The sequence below is a fragment of the Somniosus microcephalus genome, chromosome 1, assembly GCF_052327205.1.
Source record: "Somniosus microcephalus isolate GS21.2 chromosome 1, FLI_Smic_1.0, whole genome shotgun sequence".
In the NCBI taxonomy this organism is placed as follows: Eukaryota; Metazoa; Chordata; class Chondrichthyes; order Squaliformes; family Somniosidae; genus Somniosus; species Somniosus microcephalus.
The window spans coordinates 129,673,431-129,695,696 of record NC_140987.1 but is presented as its reverse complement, the minus strand read 5'-3'; positions in this window follow the sequence as shown (position 1 = coordinate 129,695,696).

The following is a 22,266-nucleotide window of genomic DNA, read 5'->3' as shown; positions in this document are numbered from 1 at the left end:
TGCGATATCCTGTCAGCTTCCTGCCCAGACAGCAGTGAAAAGAAAACTTCCTGCAATCAGGACAAATTCATTTTGTTAAAGATCACAGGATGTGAGGAGTTTAGGTAACACATCATGGCTGCCAGCCAAAAGTGACTCACAGGGACAAATGCATCGACAAGCCTTGTAAATCACTTTTTAACCTCGGTTCTCAGGCTTGACTTTATTTGTTGTCTCAGGCAGACAGCTTTGGTTCCTTCGGGTCCTCAGACTGATCTGTCATTGTCTGCCCTGATAACCTGAGGCAGGCTGTAATGAAGTCAGCTCGCCTGGCCTTGTAAATAGGCCTGGCCGCCAAGATCATGTTAGACCTGTTCATTTATTAGATTTTCATCTCTGGGGCCTTTGGCAAGACCCCTGGGAGGTCTACAAAAGCAGCAGAATAATTGGTGAACTGAATGCAAGAAAGGTTCATCTTCTCATTAGCATAGGCTTTCCCACAACATCCGCCTGGGTTATACTGCAGACCATTTATTTTTAATGGCCCTTGCAGCTGTGATTAAAAACACAGCAGGTTAAAACAGTCCATGCTGTTTGTAAATCTTCTCCTAGTAGGAAAAGACAGCAGATGCACATCACAGACAGTTATTCTTCTACTTCACTTTGTGATCCTCTGCATAAATAGCATTTTTATTCTGTTTCATCAACAAATATGTCCAGGCTGATAATTGTTTTGGGTTACGACGTGCAGGAGAATAATGGATTAGACCTAGAGAAACTCTAACAAGTTATACCATATGAAGTCTGAAATAATATCTCATGCTGTGCATTTTGGTAGCATAGTAAGCATTTGTAACGATAACCTATCTTTGAATTTAATGAATTGGTAATGAGTTCCTTTATATATGAACTAAAATTTAACGCTTGATCCTTCAAGTAAAATTACGATTGATTGCGGGTCTCAGTAACATCAATCAAATTGAAAGCTAACCGTTGATTTTTAAACTTTCTTTCCTATTATATGACGCCAATTGCAATTGCAAATTTATTGCACCTTGACTTCGGAATCCCTTTCTGACTCCTTTTTTGAGGTGTCGATGCAGGGTGCTGGTTGGTGTCACTGTACTTGAGAGTTTTTGAGCTGGTTTCATCCATGGAATAGACAAAATAATTGATTCAGAAATTTAGCTGAAACAAAGCCATTTTTATGCTGCGACTGACAGTAAGAACAAGATTTAATTTGTGCAAACTTGGTAGGCATTAGTCCTATTATTAAGAGGCATTTATGCCACCATTGTGCTAATAATCTATTTTATTCAGAAACACGAGGTGGATGTAGGGGTTCGCAAAATCCCCTCAGCCCCCGAAGATCGGGAAATATTAATACACATCGTGGACGAAGACTTTGTGTGATTTTAAATTGTCTCTGGGTTGGACAATGTTTTAAAACATACCCAGAACCGCAAAAGGGCTGCGTTAAAAAGCTCATAGGCTAGGCAGCACTTGGACACTGGAATCAAAGAACTTTGTGAAAATCGCACACTTTAAGATTGTGCATTTTATTAAAAGATGTACTCTTGAGTTTGGACTGTTTAAATTGCTCAGGGCATAAAAATGGCTGAACAGACCTCATGGAAACAGAATTTCAAAAGGACAGGCAGGCTGTTAGCTTATGAATGGAGCCCGAGCTGTCAGTCGCCCTGTGGTATTGGGCGGATCTGGTAACCTACTAGCTGCTTGTTTGCACTGGGGAGTAGCCCGTTTGAATCTGCCAATCAAAGGCAGTTCGGGAAGTTCGATAATCGATTTGTTTACAGAAACTGCTACAAGGATGTTTGCACAAGGGATTATCCACTTCTGACTGTGGTTTCAGTGACCACAAGACAATGGGTTTCTGTTTACACTCCTCCCAAGCTGTCTACATAGTAATACAACTCCATTCAAAACCCATCAGGATGAATGAAGACACATCAAAACTGCAGCTTTACATTCAAAGCTCAGCACAGAAGAGAAATTTGGACTGAGGAAAGGAACAGCTTAAAATGAATGGGTTTGAATCACCTATTACTGGACAATGGGGACAGTTGGATCCCTTTTGTTTTAGCCCAGAACCCTGCGGATCTGGGCGGGAACATTTCGGCCCCAAAATTGGGGTATAAGAGATAGCTTCTCAGAAACATCTCTCTCTCTCTGGCCTGCCTCCGTGTGCCTCTACAGTGTGGGAGTCTGTCTGAAGAAGTAAGAACACCAGCAGTTTACTTTTAAAACACTGGGGTGTTTCTTTACTTTGGGGCAGTGAAGATCTAAGTTTTGCAGGGCATGGAGCTGGCATTGCAGTGGTGAGCATATATTTTTCTGGCCTTCCACAAGGCAACTTAGGATAGGCATAAGGGTGGGAGTAAAGTGGGAATTTCGTTAGAAATTTAGATTTTAGTCGTTTTCCCTCATTGTGTCTGTTTTTCCTCCCCTATTTAAGCAATTTTACTGTGACTACTTTGATCGTGTGGTGTAGTTTCTTTAGTTAATAAAATTTGACTATTTGACTATTATAAAATTTGATTTCTTGCATCCAGACCATTTGTCCGTTTTTAATATATCATTAATTATAAGTTCCTCAAGTCAGAACTGGAAGGGGTGGTTTAGCGATTCAATACCGCTGATTGGAATTGGTCACAGTGCAGTGGCAAAAGGCTGCCTGACCAGGTAAATTACCTTCAACCAGGTAAAGGATGCCCCCCTACAGGATCAGCTGATAGCTTTTACACAAATCCTGCTGTGTCTGTGTGAAATAGTCATACTCAACATTAGTAATGAAAGGGATCATTCATCACTCTCTCCCTCTCTCCCTCTCTCCCTCCCCTCTCCATATATTATGGACAGAAAACACAAATAAATTGAGAGAGAAAACAGAGAGAGAAAATAAATGGGTTAAAGCCTCCTTTAAAATAATGGCCATGGAGAATGTCATGCAAATATTAATATTGCCAGCAGTAATTTGTAGGCTCCAGTATTTTTTCCATGTGCTGCAAAAGACTTAGGCTGGAATTTTCTGAGGTAAGAGTGGGTGGGTTGGAGGCGTGGGGGTAAGTGAAAGTTGAAAAAATGTGAACCCTGACCCCAACCCACCCACTTTCACCTTTTATTCAGGCGGGATGGGGGGCGGGCTGGCAACCTGCTGCCAAGAGGTGAGTTGGTAATTTACAGCACGGTGGCATAGTGGTTAGCACTGTTGCCTCACAGCGCCAGAGACCCGGGTTCGAATCCGGCCTCGGGCGACTGTCTGTGTGGGGTTTGCACATTCTCCCCGTGTTTGCGTGGGTTTTCTCCGGGTGCTCCGGTTTCCTCCCACAGTCCAAAGATGTGCGGGTTAGGTTGATTGGCTATGATAAATTGACCCTTAGTGTTAGGGGGATTAAATACGTGGGGTTACAGGGATAGGGTGGGATATGTGTCGGTGCAGGCTCGATGGGCCGAAATGGCCTCTATCTGCACTGTGGGGTTTCTGTGATTCTGTGATAATGAGGCCTGAAGCCTCTACTTTAACCTGCTTTGCAGGTTTTACTGCAGGCGGCCAGGGATCCCAGGGCTCAGGATTCCCGGTGGCTGCAATGAGGCTGCCTCAGCCATGGGGAGCAATCCTTCTCCTTCTGGGCCAGGAGGAGCAGGAGAGCTTTCTCCCAGCTCCCCAAGCCCCCCCACCATCAGCCTGGCCCTCCCCGGGATTCGGGGATCCGACGCCACCCCCCCCAGAGATCCCACCCCTGTTGATGGTGTGACGGAATAAGCCATATTCCAAGAGATACACCATCATATAAATAGATTTCTGACATTATTAACACATAAAAAACTGGGTTTAAAAATCTAAAAAACCTCAGAGACACAAGCTGTAAACAGAAATACAGGCTTCTGAGATAAAGATCAGTTGTTAACAAAGTTGTAAACACCACAAGCTTTTGAAATGGGAATTGGTTAAATATGCTAATACAATGGCCCTATTGAAATAGCAGTTTGTTGCTTCTAGAGAGTCTGGCGTTTTGAGGGAACACAATGAAATGCCCAGTTTAAAGTGTTAAAAACCAACACGTTGAACAGGAACACAAAAACTTTAAAAGAGGCATGTGCCTTTGAAAAGATGACATCAAGTAAAAGAAACACCTGCTGGTCAAATCGTTTGTATGTTAAACTTGAAAGACAGGAAACACAAGACTGTAATATAACCAACTAAGATGGCTAGGAAAACAACCACCCTAGTTGAAGTGTCTTTAATTTACATGGAGTAAATATGATACAAACAGAACACTTTGAAGGCATGACTTCAATAGATGCACCAAGCAAGCACATGGTTTTTGCATTGAACTTGGAACACCATGGAGTCACAATGTCTGCTAATAAACTGTTAAGCCAATATTAAGAATTGAATGGAAAGCCTTCGATAAGAATGACATCAAATAAATACTACGGTCATACTGTTTTTATGATATGTTTTGGAACACCTAAAGGTAGAGACAGAAGTCTGAGAGTTGGCAGCTGAAATGGCAGTAAGAATAGAAAGAAGTCAACAGAAAGAATGACTTAAAGATAATTAGCTTACATCAGCAGAAAACTTCAAAGAATATACCATTCAAAAAAGGTATAAAAATAAGAGCTTTTCAAACAGAAAGTCAGAAGTCGCTGGAAGGGCAAGCATTTCTCAACTTCACAGGCACGCTCCGTAAGTTTTTAATTTTGAGTCTCGGGTAATCAAGGTATTTGATTTTGCTGGATATTCTGGATTAAGAATAAGTAGAAGAGTGGAAATGTAACGAAGTTAAGATTTGAGAATAAAGATCTCTGAGAATAAGATTGTGTAAGCTAATTGTATTTTGAACTGTAAAAGTTGCAATTGAATCAACAGCTGTTAACTGAATGTCGGCTCTTAAATAAAACTATAAATTTTTAGAATTGTCTCAGAGTATTTCTGTATCAACCTCGTGAACTCAATTTCTGTGCACACTTTTTTAAGGAGTTGCAGAATTCTGAGTGGTATTCCGGACCCTCATAATATCCGGAAGATTACAGTCTAGTCAAACTTATTAAAAGTGCTATCCGGAGGATGGTAACATCTTCACGGCATTCCTTTCCTTTAGGGAGCGATAGTCTGAACCTTTAGACCCAATTAAGCATCTTATACAATTCGGCTATCTTTAACTTTAGTTGAAGGTGAACGTCTGGGAAATATGCCTGATCTGGAGTAGCCCAAAAAGGGCTAGGACTTGTAATTATCCCTTCAGGTAGGACCCGGGAAAATCCAGCCCTACCCACTGTCACTAAAACAGCTGTTTGCTGGTGCTAAGCTTCACCCTGTTATCTGCTGCAGTGCCAGCTTTGCTCTGTTAGTGGCACTTGTGCCTTTGGGCATGATCTTGCCAGCCCTGGGGAGGCGGGTATAGAGGCGTGACTGCCGGGAAAATGGCAGAATTTGGGTGCGGGTGCCCAACCCGCCCCCAACCCACCTCCGTGCCATCTTGCCAGGAGGTGGGTAGCCATCCCGCACCGGGTCCTGTCTCCTGGGAGGCGGGAAGGGATTACAGCCACTTAACTGCCTGTTAACAGGTAGTTAACAGGCAGAAAGTAGGCTTATCACCATTTTGCCCACACAAGTGAGGGCTTCCCAAAGGCTCTGAACACTGCCAGGGTCACCGAGGCGAGTAGTGGGTTTGCGGTGGGTCAGAGGGGTCCAAAAGTGCGCTGTGGAGGTGAGTGGTGGGTGCAAGTATGGAGAGGTGAGTATCTGAGGTAAGTGTAAAGTGTTAGAAAAAGTGTACTTACCTTTGTTTCTTCCTGCAGGCTTGAGTCGGTGTGTATGCGGAGAGTCTCGCACCTCCGCGGTAGAGATGACAGATGGCCGTTGCATTCTCCAATGCAACAACCATCTCATTTCTGCAAAAGAAAGAGATTTGATGAGGTCTTGAATTCAAGACCTCATCAAACTACAGAGAATGTCACTGTTTGACAGCTTCACAGAGCTGTCAAACGATGACAATTCATCTGTCAAAAATTTTGACAGGTGAAATGTCATATGTTGACATTCTCTGCAACTGGCTTTCCCTTAATTGGCCTGCTAAGCCCGACAAGGTCAATCAAGGGAAAATAGCGTGGGTTGGCCAGAAGTTGTTGGAGGCGGGACTGAAACCCGACAAATGGGAGTCCCGCCTCCAAAAGCTCCCCATTGGCAAAATCACCCCCTATGTGTCAGAACTTTTAGGGGTTCCATTCCTACTCACAGACTTGAGCACATAATCTTGTTCTCGGTTATAAATTGCTCTATGGTGTCATCTCACCTGACCTCTGTAACCTCCTAAAGTCCTTTGGCCTCCTGTGCAATTTTCCCCTTATGGCATTCCTTGCTTGGCAGCAGTGCTTTCACCATTTAGATCCTACCCTCTTCAACTTCCTTTCTAAACTTCTTTGCCTTGCTACTAATAGCCTTGCTTTTAAAAGCCTCCTCAAATCTTTTTGACTGTGCTTCTGATTGTGTGCCTTAATGCTTCTCCCGCTTGGTCTATTATTTCATATGTGAAATATCTTAGGGTATTTTATTACATTTAAGGCACTTTACAAATTCAAGTTACTGTTCTTGTAAATATTTCAAGGCAGAGCTGGGAGAGTGACTATGTAACGAAAGTAGGGAACTCTTTTCATATCCTGATCAACGTTCTTTTTTAAACCAACAACAGCAAAGTCAGATTAACTAATCAATTATTTTCTTTTCAATGTGTGAGATACTGCTGTGCACAAAATGGCTGCCATGTTTGGCTATATAACTTCAAAATAATTCCTCGTATGCAAAGCACTTTAAGATTTTTTTGAGCGATGTGGTAAGGCATTTTATAGTTTTCTTTCGAGTATGAAATGTGGCTCATTTTGAAATTATAATTCAAAAAAGAAGGAATAATAATTGATGATGCCATTGCATTACTAATCAAGGCAATGCCCAGTCCCATAATTCCTAAGCTGTCTTGAAATTGTGCTTTATAAACTGACTGTTTTTAGTACTTCATTTCTTTAGCAGCATCTATGGTACACATTTGTTGTCCATCGTATCACACATAATTCTTTTTTTAAAAGGCAGGATAATGTGAAGCTGAATAAAAGAACATACAGAACCATTGGGTATTGCTTTACTTAGTGTTGTCAAAATAAAAATGAAACACTGCAAACTTGTTACATTTTTACAGTGCAAAATAGTACTTTAATTCCCCATAGGACATAATCCTGTTAAAATTCCACATAAACCATAAAATGTGACACAGCTCCAGAGTTCAAGCTGCATTAGGCTAGTGCTCCCAACATAGCACTTTCCTTTTCCATTCATGTTCAATACAGGAAGTTCAAATTCAGTTCCCAATGTATCCGCTGGAATTTATCTCCAGTCATTTGCATTCCCATTGTATTTTGCTAGTTTATATTGCATTTCAGAAGTCAGATCAAATTTAAAATGACCCGAAATCCAACCTTTGTTTTTGCAATAACTTGAACAATCTACATGAGCCACATGAACAGCCATGTAAACAAAGCCTGCCTCAGTAGCCAGCTTGGATATTAATTGAAAAATAAAAACAGAAAATGCTGGAGATACTCAGCAGGTCAGGCAGCATCTGTGAGGAGAGAAACAGAGTTAACGTTTCAGGTCGATGACCTTTCATCAGAACTCAAATTGGATATTAATTGGTTTGATACTCAGAAAATGGCCATGCCTGTTCTATTTACCTTTCAAACATGTCTCGGTCTCACTTACTGTATCAATCCTGTACCAGTTACCATACTTTGTGGCTTCAATTTCATTTGTGCTGCCTGCTCATTTACATGATTGCAGCGCTGACCTCAGCGCTAACCATGCTGCTGATTGGCTTAGCACTCAATGGGGGTGGGTGGGGGGCAGTATCAATACTGGCCAATAATGTTTGACCTCATCTCTCTCCACTACTTAAAGGAGAGGTGCTTTGTTGCAGAAGGACCTAATTGTCAGTTGATAGGAAGCCATGGCCTAACAGCTGAGAGAAAGGGCTAGACGATTTTCTGATGCATCACTGGAAGCCTTGGTCCTGGGGGTAAAATGACACCGGGACATCCTCTGCCCACAGGGGGGCAAGAGACCTTCAAGGTTCACGACAAGAAGGATCTGAGAGGAGATTAGTCAATCCATCACTGTGACAAGTGTTGTCCCCAGGACCTGGATCCAGTGCCACAACAAGTTTAATGACCTCACATGGCTGGTCATGGTGAGTGAATGCATCAGCAAATGCCATATCCCACCAGATGCACCACAAGGCTCACACACTGCTCAATACATCATACCCCCATCACTCATCTACCAACAATCTCTAGCTATCACCACTCATACCTCACAATCAAAACTTCACCTCAGCCTCACACACTTATCACTGCTGCAACACTCGCACCTACATCTCACACCTTGCACACACTGCCAGCTATTCAACCATGGCAGGCACATCACCCAAACACTTTGCACCGCACTCACTGACACACTTCCTTTTCTCTTGCAGGCCAAGGTGGCTCACAACTGGAAAGAGCACCAGCAGACGGGAGGCAGCCAAACAAGACTCAACAACTTGATGGACCTGGGGGAAGCAGTGCTAGATATCATTGAAGGAGCTGTGACAGAGTACATGGTGAGCGGAGAAGTAGAAACCATTGCTGATGATGACGGTATGCTCATACCTAATCCTTTTGTCATATCCCACGTCCCCCTCATGGCTCTCTTCTCACTTACAAGCCGCTGATGGTGTATGCATGCATATCTTGCTTTTCCCCCTCCCCTCACCACAACCTGACCATTGTGCCTTTCTGCTTTCAGGTACGCATTAACTCCAACCTGCCCCTAAAGTTGTGGAGGAGAATGATGCAGGAGAAGAAGAAGACACATCGGCACTGCATCAGAAACTCACAGACACCAGCTCAGAAAATGCCACTGCGTGGAATTTAAAGGCTAGTATAGAGGGGGGATCTGCACGTGGTGAGTCACCGGGCACAACTGAGCTGCAGCCAAGCCAGGGGGAGAGGCTAACTCGGGTGCCAGCTCCCCAAGGCAAGTTAGAGCATGGGTTCTGCTCCACAGGACTCAGATGATGACCTCGATGGTGCGGTCTTCAGAGGAAGGGTGATGGGCGTGCACACAGAAAAGCTAGGTGCAATGGCAAGCCTTCCAGAGAGCCTCTTGTCAGTGTCAAGGAGCATGGAGGAGTCCGGCTCCAACAGTGCATGGGGTTTTGTGCTGAGCTTGTGGGCCCATGATTTCCAGGATGGAAATGATGGGCACCTCCGTGGTGATGCTGGGTGTTGTTGTAGGAAAAATGATTCCTCGGAAACTAGACTTTGAGTAAGAGAGACAACTTTATTAAATGACAGAGCTCTGGGAGAAGCGTCTGCAACCACGCGGTCTGCGAGAGCACCTTCTCCCCGATTGTAGTACGTGCCAAGCTTATATACAATTCCAAGAAGTTGGTTTTAGATCATTTACATTCATCCAATCAATTCGTTTATTAGCGCATATCGTTATTTTCCTCCAGTCAGGAGTTTACACACTTGTGTTGCCAATTCTGCCTCTTCAGGTCTTCGTTCCGTCTTGTTCCGTCCGCATCATCGGTGGAATGTGATTAGTTCGATAATAGGATACAAGTGATTAGTTCGATAATAGGATACCAGTGAACCTTGTTAGTCCTCAGTGATTCAATTAGTCCCAGTCAGGACACGAGATGAACTTTGTTCCAGCCATGCGTAAGCGTGGCATGTCTCACTGTGCAGTGATTCAATTAGTCCCAGTCAGCGAATTTGTTGTTTGTGTCTTTTCCAGCAAAATCTTGTCCAGCAATCTTGTCCAGCAATCTTGTCCAGCAAAATTTTATTCTAACAGTGTGATGGGTGATCTCGCAGCTTCCATTGCAGCACTGGCAGAAGTGACCCAACGGTCGCAATTTCGCAGACCGAGGCGGGTCCAGTGCAGCCAGGGTCGGTGGCGGGGTGCGACCCCGCTGCTGGCTCCAACTCCTCTGTTAAAATGATTTTGCATTGATTGGGCTTGTTAAGTCTGCCCAGCACATTTCCGGGCCAATTGAAGGAAGCGGGTCTGATGATGTCACTTGATGACGTGTCATCAGCCGGTTTCCTTAAAGCAACTATGCGCAAATTGATTTTGACAGTGTGCTGTCAGTGTTCTACAGCACTGAGGTGCTGCAAACACTGACAAGCACTGCACAGAGGTGCACGGCTGCACCCAGTCTCTCCCATGACTCCCTCCATATGCTATGGAGGGAGTCACAGCATGCAGGGTGTTTCTCTTCCCTTCCCATGGGCGGAAGAGACCTCCCCAGTAGAACAACACAGCCTGGTTGCGCATTGTACAGGAGAACACATGCAGGGATGTTGTCAGGAGGACCAGGCTGCAGTGGCGCAAACCTTTCAATGATCCCAGAAGATCACAAAACGTTACTGCAAAGCCACACTCAACCTCATCCTGCTGTGCCACTCATCACATCCCCATCACTTTGCCTTCCCTACCTACTCCTGCACATCCTTACACATACCAACTTACCTTGCACCTCCACCCATCCCTCTCTATCTACATTATCACTTCCCCATCTCACTAGCCACCCCTCACACTCACCTTCATTCTAGTCCAATCATACCAAGTATGATTGAATATTAAGGGAATCATTGAATATTAAGAGAATCAAGGGATATGGGGATAGTGCAGGAAAGTGGAGACGAGGCAGAAGATCAGCCATGATCTTATTGAATGGCAGAGCAGGCAGGAAGGGCCAAATGGCCTACTCCAGCTCCTATTTCTTATGTTCTTATGTTCTTATAAGTAACAATGCACAAAGGTAGGCACTTGAGGGTTACAGCCAATGTTCATGTGAAGTTTCTGTTAATGTGCTGTCAAACATTTAAATCTTTATTTTCAAAACTTTGCGTTCTTGGACAGATTTGTGTGCACCTTTGCAAGTGGCTTAGTGAGTTGCAGTGAATGGTGAGACATAACGCTACCCCCCACAATGGCGATGAGTGTGAAAGGGATGGCTTGGGCATTGTAGGGATGCTTTATGGTGTTGGTGTGGGGTGGTGCTAAACTGGCGCATCATGTGGCAGCCAGGGTGTAAAACATCAAATAAAGTAAATCTGGCTTTGGTGAGGCCATCCCTGGCGTCCCAGGCAACAAGGTGGTTGGGTGCTGAGGCCCTGTGTTCTGTGCAGCATCAGTTGATTGCGGAGAAGGTTGGTGTTGTTGGTGCTGCTGGTGTTGGGGCTGATTGTGGTGGGACTCTAAGGGCCAAGGTGAGATAGTTTCAAGGGCACTGATGTTGATGGAATAGATGGAAGGTGAGGTTGAGATGACAGAAGTGATCTGTCAATGGTGAGAGAGGTTGTTCCAATGAGGTGGCACTGGATACAGAGTTTGCTCCAAACACTTGCAACATGTATAAAGCTCAATGGCCTAGAAATTCAGTTGGGTGCTGCAAGCTTTGCGCCCAGTTGCCGCCTAAAGAGGGTTTCTGCGCCAGTATAAGAGGTTGCGCTGATATTCAGCGCTGCGGTAATGGCGGCGGTAGCCGGTAGCGCTGCGCCGACACCGATGACGTCATCGGTGTGCGCAGTGCCCCGGTACCGCCCCGCTTCCGGCCCAAACCCCATATTTAGTTGCGGCCGCCTCTTCTGCAGCGGCCGCAAACAATGTTCGTGAAACGGGGCCGTACTGCTGCGCTACTGGGGCGCTTTAAAGGTGGAGGTGCGGCCGGCCGCTTTTTCGGCGGCCGCCTGCCCGCACCTCCCTCCCCGGCCTCCTCCACCACCCCCCCCGCGGCACTTCTCCGTGGTGCCGGGCTCATTTGCCGGCAGAATCCAGCGGCGATCCCACGGCTGCAGGCAGCTCCTCCTTAAGAGAAGGAGGAGGCCTGCAGTACCCCAGCCTGCCGCACCGCTTCGGGTGGCGCAGCTGCAGCTGGAGCGCTGAAATTCACTTTCAGCGCCCCAAGCGGAGGTGGGCACACCCTGGAATAGCGCCCGGTTCCGACTTGGGGCGCAAAAACTGAATATCTGACGGGCGCAACTGGCTCCGCGCGCAGCGCTAACTTTTGGGCGTTAGCCTGCTGGCGGGCCTTAACTGAATTTCTAGGCCAATGTGTCTTCCAAATGCAGTAAGTAACAACTTCTAAACTTGGAAAGTGACCAGCTATGAAATGGGAGATTTATACACCATTTGCAGCTGTCAAGTTAAGAAATCATCCTATGCTGACACAACTCCTGACCTCCTAACCTGACGTGATCCCCGAGCAGTGAGGAAGCCAAGGGCGAACCCTTGAAATCTAAATACAAAAGCAAAATACTGCGGATGCTGGAAATCTGAAATAAAAACAGAATATGCTGGAAATACTTGGCAGGTCAGGCAGCATCTGTGGAGAGAGAAACAGAGTTAACGTTTCAGGTCGATGACCCTTCGTCAGAACTAGAAAAAGCTGGAGATGGAACAGGTTTTTAAGCAAGTGCAGGGGCAGGGAAAGAGGGGAGGGGAGGAAAGAACAAAAGGGAAGGTCTGTGATAGGATGGAAGGCAGGAGAGATTAAGAGACAAAAGGGATGATGGTGCAAGGCAAAAGGAGATGGTAATGGGACAAGTTAAGAAATAAAATATGGCTCTAGATGAAGTGTAAATGGCACTGGCAGAATGAAAGACAGCTGCCATGTGAGAGAGAGAAAAAAAATATGGAACAGAAAATATAGGGGCAGAGGTTATGGTCTGAGATTGTTGAACTCGATGTTGAGTCCAGAAGGCTGTGAACTAGCTGTGCCCCTAGCCAAGCTGTTCCAGTACAGCTACAGCACTGGCATCTACCCGGCAATGTGGAAAATTGCCCAAGTATGTCCTGTCTACAAAAAGCAGGACAAATCCGACCCAGCCAATTACCGTCCCATCAGTCTACTCTCACTCATCAGCAAAGTGATGGAAGGTGTCGTCGACAGTGCTATCAAGCGGCACTTACTCAGCAATAACCTGCTAACTGACGTCCAGTTTGGGTTCCGCCAGGGCCACTCAGCTCCTGACCTCATTACAGCCTTGGCCCAAACATGGACAAAAGAGCTGAACTCAAGAGGTGAGGTGAGAGTGACTGCCCTTGACATCAAGGCAGCATTTGATCGAGTGTGGCATCAAGGAGCCCGAGCAAAACTGAAGTCAATGGGAATCAAGGGGAAAACTCTCCATTGGTTGGAATCATACCTAGCACAAAGGAAGTTGGCTGTGGTTGTTGGAGCTCATTCATCTCAATCACATGACATCACTGCAGGAGTTCCTCAGGGCAGTGTCCTAGGCCCAGCCATCTTCAGCTGATTCATCAATGACCTTCCCTCCATCATAAGGTCAGAAGTGGGGATGTTCGCTGATGATTGCACACAGTTAAGCACCATTCGAGACTCGTCAGATACTGACGCAGTCCGTGTCCATATGCAGCAAGACCTGGACAACATTCAGACTTGGGCTGACAAGTGGCAAGTAACATTCGCACCACACAAGTGCCAGGCAATGACCATCTCCAACAAGCGAGACTCTAACCATCTCCCCTTGACATTCAATGGCATTACCATCGCTGAATCCCCCACTATCAACATCCTGGGGGTTACCATTGATCAGAAACTGAACTGGACCAGCCATATAAATACTGTGGCTACAAGAGCAGGCCAGAGGCTGGGAATTCTGCGGTGAGTGTCTCACCTCCTGACTCCCCAAAGCCTTTCCACCATCTACAAGGCACAAGTCAGGAGTGTGATGGAATACTCTCCACTTGCCTGGATGAGTGCAGCTCCAACAACACTCAAGAAGCTTGACACCATTCAGGATAAAGCAGCCCGCTTGATTGGCACTCCATCCACCACCTTCAACATTCGCCCCCTCCACCACCGGCGCACTGTGGCTGCAGTGTGTACCATCTACAAGATGCACTGCAGCAACTCGCCAAAGCTCCTTCAACAGCACCTTCCAAACCTGCGACTTCAACCACTTAGAAGGACAAGGGCAGCAGACGCATGGGAACATCACCACCTACAAGTTCCCCTCCAAGCCACACACCATCCTGACTTGGACCTGTATCGCCGTTCCTTCACTGTCGCTGGGCTAAAACCCTGGAACTCCCTTCCTAACAGCATTGTGGGTGTACCTACACCATATGGACTGCAGCGGTTCAAGAAGGCGGCTCACCACCATCTTCTCAAGGGCAATTAGGGATGGGCACTAAATGCAGGCCTAGCCAGCCAGCGACGCCCACATCCCATCAATGAATAAAAAAAAAAGGGCATAATCGAAAGATGAGGTGCTGTTCCTCGAGCTTACATTGAGCTTCATTGGAACAGTGTAAGAGGCCAAGAACGATGAGGCCTGACTGGGAGTGGAGTGGGTAATTAAAGTGACCGGCGACCGAAAGCTCGGGGTCACCCTTACGGACTGAACGGAGCCTGAGGGTCATCTACCTGAAACGTTAACTCTGTTTCTCTCTCCACAGATGCTGCCTGGCCTGCTGAGTAATTCCAGCATTTTCTGGTTTTATTTCTGGAAATCTAAAGGTGAGCTTAAAATAGTTTTTAAATGCCTGTTAAGAAGCTCTTAATTATCTAAATTGCCTCCCCTGCTGGTTGGTGTTGGGTCTGTTCAGCGATGACAGACCCGACATCTGGGAGACTAGCGTGGAGGCAGCTTGACAATAGATTTCCTGCCCGTTGTTAAAAGAAAGAATTTCCCACCCAACCCGCCACCAAACGCACCCGGTGACCCCTGAAAAATTCCCCCCAATATCTAAGGGCTGCTGTGGAAATGCAGACTGCTCTCCTGCAGTCTCAGCTTGCTGTCACGCAAGCTCAGACTACTGCCATCATGCCTGGGTCTACGAGTGTCGAAAGGAACTTGCAGGGTTTCACAGCAGTCCAACAGATTGCTGGGAATGCTGAGGCACCACCCCGGGGGAGTGGCAGTGGCTCTCTGGAGCAAGAACCTCTCAGGATGACAGCATTCCTACTTCCACCACTGCCACTCTGCCATTGCCCTTGCTGCTGCCTGTCAGCCAGCCAGCCAAGACTGCTGCCACCCATGACAAGGTGGTGCAGTCTACAGCTGGGCCTTCCATGTCCAGAGCTGCTCGAGGTCATCCTGCATGAGGTCATCTGCAGTCTCCCTCGCTGAAAGGCAGCAGCCTTCCACCAGCCATGCTGCAGAGACTGGGGGAGCACTTTGTAGGAGCACTAGAGTAGGAAAACATAGAAACATAGAACCATAGAAGATAGGAGCAGGAGTAGGCCATTCGGCCCCTCGAGCCTGCTCCGCCATTCAATGCGATCATGGCTGATCATCCAAATTCAGTACCCGGTCCCTGCTTTCTCCCCATACCCCTTGATTCCTTTAGCCTTAAGAAATATATCTAACTCCATCTTGAATATATTTAATGAATTGGTCTCAACTGCCTTCTGTGGTAGAGAACTCCACAGGTTCACCACTCTCTGGGCGAAGAAATTCCTCCTCATCTCTGTCCTAAATGGCATACCCCTTATCTTTAGACTGTGACCCCTGGCTCTGGACTGCCCAGCTATCCCAGGTATCAGCCTGGTGAATCTTCACTGAACTCCTTCCATGGCAAGAACATCCTTCCTCAGATAAGGCGACCAAAACTGCACACAATACTCAAGATGTGGTCTCACCAAGGCCCTGTGCAACTGCAGCAAGACATCCTTGCTCCTGTACTCAAACCCTCTCGCTACGAAGGCCAACATACCATTTGCCTTCTTAACTGCTTGCTGCACCTGCATGCTTACCTTCAGCGACTGGTGCACAAGGACACCCAGGTCTCGTTGCACTTCCCCTTCTCCCAATCTATTGCCATTTAGATAATAATCTGCCTTCCTGTTTTTGCCACCAAAGTGGACAACCTCACATTTATCCACGTTATATTGCATCTGCCATGTTTCTGCCCAATCACCCAACATGTCCAAATCATCCTAGAGTTTCTCGACATCCTCCTCACAGCACACACGCCCACCCAGCTTTGTGTCGTCTGCAAATTTGGAGATATTACATCTAGTTCCCTTGTCTAGATCATTAATATATATTGTGAATAGCTGGGGTCCTAGGACAGACCCCTGCGGTACCCCACTAATCACTGCCTGCCACTCGGAAAAAAACCTGTTTATTCCAACTCTTTGCTTTCTGTCTGCCAACCAGTTCTCTATCCAAGTCAATACCTTGCCCCCAATCCCATGTGCCTTAACTTTACATGCTAATCTCTTATGCGGGACCTTATCGAAGGCCTTCTGAAAGTCCAGATACACCACATCCACTGGTTCTCCCTTATCTATTTTACAAGTTACATCCTCAAAAAATTCCAGTAGATTAGTCAAGCACGATTTACCTTTTGTGAATCCATGTTGACTTTGTCCGATCCTGTCACTGTTTTCCAAGTGCTCTGCTATTACATCTTTTATAATGGACTCTAGCATTTTCCCCACTACCGATGTCAGGCTTACCGGTCTGTAATTCCCTGTTTTCTTTCTACCACTTTTTTTGAATAGTGGGGTAACATTAGCTACCCTCCAATCCATGGGTACTGTTCCAGATTCCATTGAATGTTGGAAGATGATCAGCAATGCATCTACTGTTTCTAGGGCCACTTCCTTAAGTACCCTAGGATGTAGATTATCAGGCCCTTGGGATTTATCGGCCTTCAATCCCATCCATTTCCCTAACACCATTTCCCTACAAATACTGATTTTTTTTAAAAATTCATTGATGGGATGTGGGTGTCGCTGGCTGGCTAGGCCTGCATTTAGTGCCCATCCCTAATTGCCCTTGAGAAGATGGTGGTGAGCCGTCTTCTTGAACCGCTGCAGTCCATATGGTGTAGGTACACCCACAATGCTGTTAGGAAGTGAGTTCCAGGATTTTGGCCCAGTGACAGTGAAGGAACGGCGATACAGGTCCAAGTCAGGATGGTGTGTGGCTTGGAGGGGAACTTGTAGGTGGTGATGTTCCCATGCGTCTGCTGCCCTTGTCCTTCTAAGTGGTTGAGGTCACGGGTTTGGAAGGTGCTGTTGAAGGAGCTTTGGCGAGTTGCTGCAGTGCATCTTGTAGATGGCACACACTGCAGCCACAGTGCGCCGGTGGTGGAGGGAGTGAATGTTGAAGGTGGTGGATGGAGTGCCAATCAAGCGGGCTGCTTTATCCTGAATGGTGTCAAGCTTCTTGAGTGTTGTTGGAGCTGCACTCATCCAGGCAAGTGGAGAGTATTCCATCACACTCCTGACTTGTGCCTTGTAGATGGTGGAAAAGCTTTGGGGAGTCAGGAGGTGAGACACTCGCCGCAGAATTCCCAGCCTCTGGCCTTCTCTTGTAGCCACAGTATTTATATGGCTGGTCCAGTTCAGTTTCTGATCAATGGTAACCCCCAGGATGTTGATAGTGGGGGATTCAGCGATGGTAATGCCATTGAATGTCAAGGGGAGATGGTTAGAGTCTCGCTTGTTGGAGATGGTCATTGCCTGGCACTTGTGTGGTGCGAATGTTACTTGCCACTTGTCAGCCCAAGTCTGAATGTTGTCCAGGCCTTGCTGCATATGGACACGGACTGCGTCGGTGTCTGACGAGTCTCGAATGGTGCTGAACAGTGTGCAATCATCAGCGAAAATCCCCACTTCTGACCTTATGATGGAGGGAAGGTCATTGATGAAACAGCTGAAGATGGTTGGGCCTAGGACACTGCCCTGAGGAACTCCTGCAGTGATGTCATGTGATTGAGATGAATGACCTCCAACAACCACAGCCAACTTCCTTTGTGCTAGGTATGATTCCAACCAATGGAGAGTTTTCCCCTTGATTTCCATTGACTTCAGTTTTGCTCGGGCTCCTTGATGCCACACTCGATCAAATGCTGCCTTGATGTCAAGGGCAGTCACTCTCACCTCACCTCTTGAGTTCAGCTCTTTTGTCCATGTTTGGACCAAGGCTGTAATGAGGTCAGGAGCTGAGTGGCCCTGGTGGAACCCAAACTGGGCGTCAGTTAGCAGGTTATTGCTGAGTAAGTGCCGCTTGATAGCACTGTCGATGATACCTTCCATCACTTTGCTGATGATTGAGAGTAGACTGATGGGACGGTAATTGGCCGGGTCGGATTTGTCCTGCTTTTTGTAGACAGGACATACTTGGGCAATTTTCCACATTGCCGGGTAGATGCCATTGTTGTAGCTGTACTGGAACAGCTTGTCTAGGGGCGCAGCTAGTTCTGGAGCACAAGTCTTCAGTACTATTGCCGGAATGTTGTCAGGGCCCATAGCCTTTGCAGTATCCAATGTCTTCAGCCAATTCTTGACATCATGTGGAGTGAATTGAATGTGCTGAAGACTGGCATCTGTGATGCTGGGGACCTCAGGAGGAGGCCGAGATGGATCATCCACTCGGCACTTCTGGCTGAAGATAGTTGCAAATGCTTCAGCCTTGTCTTTTGCACTCACGTGCTGGGCTCCACCATCATTGAGGATGGGGATATTTTTGGAGCCTCCTCCTCCTGTTAACTGTTTAATTGTCCACCACCACTCATGACTGGATGTGGCAGGACTGCAGAGCTTTGATTTGATACGATGGTTGTGAGATCGCTTTGCTCTGTCTATCGCATGTTGCTTCCGTTGTTTGGCATGCAAGTAGTCCTGTGTTGTAGCCTCACCAGGTTGACACCTCATTTTTCGGTATGCCTGGTGCTGTTTCTTTCAGTTCCTCCCTTTCATCAGACCCTATGTTCCCTGGCATCTCTAGGAGGTTATTTGTGTACTGCTTTGTGAAGGCAGAACCAAAGTATGTATTTAGTTGCTTTGCCATTTCTTTGTTCCCCATTATAAATTCCCCTGATTCTGACTGCAAGGGACCTACGCTTGACTTCACCAATCTTTATCTCTTCACATATATATAAAAGCTTTTACAGTCAGTTTATATGTTCCCCGCATGCTTACTCTCATATTCTATTTTCCCCTTCTTAATTAATCCCTTTGTCCTTCTTTGTTGAATCCTAAATTGCTCCCAATCCTCAGGATTATTGCTTTTTCTGGCCAATTTATATGTCCTCTCCTTGGATCTTATGCTATCCCTAATTTCCCTTGTTAGCCACGGTTGAGTCACCTTTTTTGTTTTATTTTTATGCCAAACTGGGATGAACAAATTCTGTAGTTCATCCATGCGGTCTTTGAATGTTTGCCATTGCCTATCCACCGTCAACCCTTTGAGTGACATTCCCCAATCAATCCTACCCAACTCATGCCTCAGACCATCGTAGTTTCCTTTATTTAAATTTAGGACCCTAGCCTCTGAGTCAACTACTTCATTCTCCATCTTAATGAAGAATTTGATCATATTATGATCGCTCCGACCCAAGGGGCCTCGTACAACAAGATTGCTAATTAATCCTTTTCAGAAGGAGACGTCAGTTCATCTCCTTCTCCATGGCCCTTGTCAAGCAGCAACAGCGTGCAATGGGCTTTGCAGCATTAGCGGGCTTCCCCATGGTGCAGGGCGCCATTGACTGCATGCATGTGGCTTTGCAGGCACCTCTAGAGAATGCCGAGGATTACCGCAACCAGAAGGGCTACCATTCGCTCAACGTGCAGTTGGTGTGTGACCACAGACAGCTCATCCTAGCTGTCAATGCCCGCTTTCCAGGCAGCAGCCACGATGCCTTCATCCTGCGGCAGACTTCTGTGGCAGACATGTTCCAGGCCCAGCCTCACCCACGAGGATGGCTTCTCGGGGACAAAGGCTATCCTTTGTGCACCTGGCTGCTGACCCCGCTCCGTGCGCCCAGCACCCCTGCTGAAGAGGGATACAATGACAGCCATCAAGCAACCAGGAACATCATTGAGCAAACAATCGGCGTCCTGAAGCAACGGTTCCGCTGTCTGGATCGTTCCGGAGGAGCCCTACAGTATTCGCCTAAGCGAGTCTCCCATTTCGTGGTCGTGTGCTGCATGCTGCACAACCTGGCTATCCGCAGGACTCAGCCACTGCCAGCAGACATTGGAGGACCACCAGAGGAGAAGGAGGAGGAGGAGGAGGAGGAGGAGGAGGAGGAGGAGGAGGACCAGCACAGGAGGGAGGCAGAAAGTGCAAGGGCCACCCGTCGGCGGCTTATTGAACGTCGGTTCTAGGCCCCCTCTCGGCACAAGATGAATGTAGCCGCTCCACAAGCCCTCAGCCGAACAGGGCAACCAGGACTTCCAAAAGAAAGCATGGACAGTGCGATTTAAGAACATTTATTACTTTGATACCTCTGCCCTTCCCACATAACAAACTAATGGAGAGAAGCCCCCCCAAAAAACACAAATCGACCAGTCTCGGCCTTTCAAAAAACACAAATCAACCAGTCTCGGTCTTTCAAAAAACACAAATTCACCCTCCCCCTTTAAGAGCTCACCGGCGCCAGAGTGTCTGCCGTCAATCAGCAGCTCGCCGCACCTGCGCTGCGCCCGCCCTCGGGTGTATCGCCCCGGGCCGCCGGCTTAGCGCCTAATGATAGTCGTGCATCGCCTGTTTAAGCGCAGCAGCAACCTCTTGGGGCAATGCCACTGAATATCGGCGAAGGTGGCGCGCGCAAAGGCTTTGCGCCGCCGCTAAATCTTTACTGAAGTTGGGGAGAGGCGCAGATCGCGCTGCGCCCGGCCGCTAGCCGCCTAGCGCCCCACATCTCCTCCTCCTAAGGCGCTAGCAGCTGGCGCAAACAACTGAATTTCTAGGCCTTAGTTTATTCAGAATATCCACCAAAATTAAATACAGTACCGTTGATCCCCGAGATACAAAGAGGTGTAGACTTACAGAGCCTGCCTCTGAAGCCGAGAATCACTTTGCCCCTTTACAGCGAATCTAGTATCCTATTTGAAAGCTCAAAATTTACACCCTTTTCCAGTGGTATTCCTTTAAGGTTTTCTGCTGATATAAGTGAATTATCTCTAGTCATTTTTCTGCTGACTTCTGCAATTCTTACAGTCAGCTCAGCTGGTAGCATTACGAATCGTGTCTCACCATAAAAAACGGAGTAACAGCAGGTGCATTTCATTTGATGTCATTTTTACTAAGGCCTTCTGTTTGTGTCTCTTTATGAAGTGTAAATTAGAATACCTCAACCAGGGTGATCTATGCAATTCTTAGTCACCTCAGCTAGTTGCAATACAGAATTATGTCTCCTGTGTAGGTGTCGCTTAACACAAAAACGGTGTGACGGCAGGTGTTTCTTTTACTTGATGTCATTTTTACGAAGGCATATGTTTCTGCTTCTTTACGAAGTGTAATTTAGAACACCTTAACCAGGTCTGCCCCCAAATATTCAGACCATCGGCTTCCGCTTCAATAAGGTTATTGATTCAGTGTCAACAACCATCCCATCCCCATAGCCAGAATGCTATCACAGCTTCTCCATCATTCGGTCTCCAGATTTCCAGACCCAGTTTGTCATGTTTTAATAAGACCAGAATTCTTTCATAGAATGGTGTCTTTTAATGAACAGGTTTTATGGCTTCTTCCTTCACACTACTTTGCAGAAATCAGCTGGCTGTTGGATCGGAGGATGCATCAGCCAGTCTGTGATCTCTACAATGGAGATGTCGGGGACTCCGGCTCCACAGCGGCTGAAGGCTGTAGTTAGAAACAAAGGTAAGTGAACATTTTCTAACACTTTACACTCACCTCACATACTTACCACTCCACACTTGCACCCATCACTCACCTCTACATCGCACTTTCAGACCCCTCCAACCCCCGCAGACCTCCTACTCACCTCCTACACCCCGGCAGGGTTCCCCCAGGTCGGGAAGCCCACACTTCAGCATGAAAAATGGGGATAATCCTATTTTCTGCCTGTTAACTACCTGTTAACAGGCAGTTAATAGGCTTTAATCCCTTCCCGCCTCCAAGGAGACGGGACCCAGGGCAGGACGCCTTCCCACCTCCTGGCAAGAGGGCACGGAGGTGGGTTGGGGGTGGGTTTGCCACCCACCCCCAAATTCTGCAACTTTCCCGGCAGTCCCGCCTCCATACCCGCTCCTCGGGGTTGAGAAAATCCAGTGCTAAGGGATTACACTAGGATAATTAGTTGACTTTGTTCTTTTGAGTTGAATTTGATAAATTTATAAATTATGTTTGGAATGTGTGTTTTGTGGTGACTCATTTCAGCTTTGTGCCCAGGAGGATGTTGTGGTGCTCCTTGACAGAGGGAAGGTAAGATGG